At 36.4% G+C, this 3,481-nt stretch overlaps 1 pseudogene; it reads right to left on the reverse strand.

The window, feature by feature from the left end:
* Positions 1 to 669: 669 nt before the first annotated feature.
* Positions 670 to 3,190, reverse strand: LOC118894058 (annotated as a pseudogene).
* Between the last annotated feature and the right edge of the window lie 291 nt (positions 3,191 to 3,481).

A 3,481-nucleotide genomic window follows, 5' to 3' on the forward strand; every position in this document is an offset into this window, starting at 1 on the left:
CATGTTTGTTCGTCTTTTTATTAAAAACAAGTTAATTCATTTTAAACACAGATTTATTCTTCAACCGAATGTATAGAAATATGTCATTTATCCTGTGATTCTTTTGTAAGTGATTTTGGATATTACAGTAGATACTAACTTTCCATTATTTTAAGTAATTCTTATTGAAATATAACATTAATACAGAAACTGAACAAAAATCATAAATATACAGGTGGATGGATTTTTATAAAGTGAATTCTCTATATAACCAGCAGTTCGTTCATGAAATAACACATCATGAGCTCCCAGAAGCCACTCCCAGGCTCCGTCCCAATCACTAACAATTCTCCACCAAGATAATAACCTCTCTGATGTTTAACACCATAAATAGCTTGGTCTGTTTTTGTATGTTGTACAAATGGAATTTTACCGTATATATTCTTTTGTGTCTGGCATCTTTTACTCAAACTTGTTTGTGAGATGCATCCAAACAATATTTATTTTATCTCCTTATTATGATACACTTCTTTATATAAATCCACAAAAACATATATAAATATGCAAATATGTATACATATATAAATACACACACACAATCACACTTAATGGGTTTTTTAAAGTTTTTATCTATTTCAAGCAGTGCTGCTACAACACATACTGGGGAATGGAATTGTCGAATACTTAGTTCTAGTAGAGGATGCCAAAGAGTTTTCCAAACCAGTTGGACTGACTTAAACTACCATCATCAGCATATAAGACTTCCAATCTGATATCAATATTATCAGTCTTTTCCATTTCATCTATTTTAGTGGTGGTATACTGAAATTTAATTTTATTTTGCAGGTTCCTGCTGACTAAAAAGTTGAGTACTTTTTCACATGTTTATTAGCTGACTCATTTTATAAGAGTCTCTTCCAGTGTTTACATGTTTTACATGCTTTGATCTATTGGGTTGTCTGTTTTGCTTTGAATTGTGTCCCGCAGAAATTCATATGTTGAAGACCTAACTCCTAGTACCTCAGAATGTGTCCTTGTTTGGAAACAGGATTCTTGCAGATATAATTCGGTGAGATGAGGTCCTACTGGTTTAGGGTGGACCTTAATCTAATATGCCTGCTGTCCTTATAAAAAGGGGGAAATTTGGACATACATACAAGGGAAAATTGTCATGTGAAGATGAAGATTGACAGCAAAGCATCAGAAGCTAGGAGAATGATATGGAACAGAATTCTCCCTCACAGCCCTTAGGAAGAACCAGCCCTACTGACACCTAGATCTAGGATTTCTAGCCTCCAGAACTGAGGCGATATTTTTCTGTTATTTAGGCTATCAGTTTATGTTACTTTGTTTCAGCAGCCCTAGCAAATTAATACACTGTCTCATTGATTTGAAAGAGTACAATATATACTCTGGGTTTTAGTTGTCAGTAATACAAACCGTAAGTTAACTTGCCTATTCATTCTCTTAATATCTTTTGATGAATAAAAGTTGGTTAGATTAATGTAGGTCAAATTATCTTTTTTAGCCCATATAATGCATATTTCCTTATATTTCCTTACCTCAATATCATGAAGATCTTAAATATTAAGGTATATATTCTTCTAGATAATATGTTATATCTTTAAATCTACAGTGCACCTAGAATTGATTTTTGTGAATGCAGTGAGTAATTAGGTATACATTATCCAGGTTATGAAAGTGATCTTATTTATTTTATATACTTCTCTAATTCAGAATACTCTTCATTACATTTTACTATATTGAAAATTTGGTATGTATGCATCTATTTCAGTGCCTTAAAATATTTTGAAAGCAATATTTTGCTAATGGTTAATGAACTTTTTTTTTTTGGCCACGCCACAGGGCACGTGGGATCTTATTTCCCCGACTAGGGGTCGAACCCGTGCCCCCTGCATTGGAAGCACAGAGTCTTAACCACTGGACCACCAGGGAAGTCCCAGACTTTCTCTTAAGGATGAAGTATTTAAAAGGATCTTTGAAATAACTTACACGTGTTTGTTATAAAATAGTTACATACAGGTGCATTTGTCATTTTAGTTTGGCAAAGTCATTCAGTTTGAGAAGCAACAAACATTATTAGGTGCCTTTAGTTTGCTAGATACTTTAACCAATGTTACTTTCATTTAATACTCAGAAATGTTTATATCTGATATTTTGATAGGCACCAAGTTTTATATTTTTTTAAAGATATTTTTGATGTGGACCATTGCACCCCCTGCATTGGAAGGTGAATTCCCAACCACTGGACCACCAGGGAAGTCCCAAGTTTTATATTTTTAAGTGACTAAATCTGATACAATGAAACAGGTTTACTAAAACAGGTCAAAAGATAATACAGGAGATAAGGTATAAAACTAAAGCACGAGAAATGCTCATCATTTACACCTGATAATGTACACCCAAGGGCTGAGAATCTTGCATCTCCTTCAAATTCAAACTGCACACTTTGTTTTTGTTTTTGTTGCTGTTGTTGTTTAAGGTTTTTAATAAGCTAACCCCAGGAGTCTGGTGGGTCTGCCCTGCACTGGACAGTGCGTGCCACCAGTCTGTGTCAAGCTGGGACCCAGCATCGCCAGCCATCTCTGCCACATCTGGGCTCCTCCTGCGCTGTCCCTTCTCAGCATGTAGTTAACTTACTTGACAGTGTAGGCAAGGCTGCAAACTCAACGATAACAAACAAGGTCGCCAGGGCGCCTTCCAGGACCTTGGTGCCGATTGGCCTGCTTTAGCCCAGCAAGGTTAGGCCCACCCAACCACATGGAAGAGCTGAAGCCCCTTCTGGCCATGGTGTGTGTCCCTGTCTGTCTGGAACCGTGTCTTGGAAGGGGAAAGTCTGGGGTCTGCTGCTGAATTCGTCTTGTGCATTATGTTTTTAATTTCCTACATAACTTCAGCAATAATTCACAAAAGACTTTGTCTTTTAGTTAAACATTAAACTTTGTGCTGCCGGTTGTCTTTTGCTGAAGTCCCACGTTTCTGTACTTGCCCAGACAGGATGGTGGAGATGGACTAGGCTAGGTTGTCTGTGGGGAAATCCATGATGAAAAGACTCAGCTTTCTATTGCACTTAAATTTTCCACTGGGAGTTGTATAAATACTAGGAGGTTTACAAGAAAACTCTCTGGAAAAAAATTAGTTGTCCATGATAATAGCTACTTTCACAAGGAGTCATCTCAGGACTTTGACGCATATACAGTAGTCCTTTGGTATCTGCCAAGGATTGGTTCCAAAACCCCACAGAATCAGGGGATGCTCAAGTTCCTTATTTAAAACGGGGTAGTGTTTGCATATAACCTATGAACACCCTCCCCTATACTTCAAGTCATCCCTAGATTATTTATAATACCTAATACGATATAAATACTGTGTAAATACTTGTAAATACAATGTAAATACTATGTAAATAGTTGCCCCCATGGTGGCAAATTCAAGTTTTGCTTTTTGGAATTTTCTGGAATTTTTTCCCCAGCATTTTTCT

This window comes from Balaenoptera musculus, chromosome 4, assembly GCF_009873245.2.
Source record: "Balaenoptera musculus isolate JJ_BM4_2016_0621 chromosome 4, mBalMus1.pri.v3, whole genome shotgun sequence".
Classification (NCBI taxonomy): domain Eukaryota; kingdom Metazoa; phylum Chordata; class Mammalia; order Artiodactyla; family Balaenopteridae; genus Balaenoptera; species Balaenoptera musculus.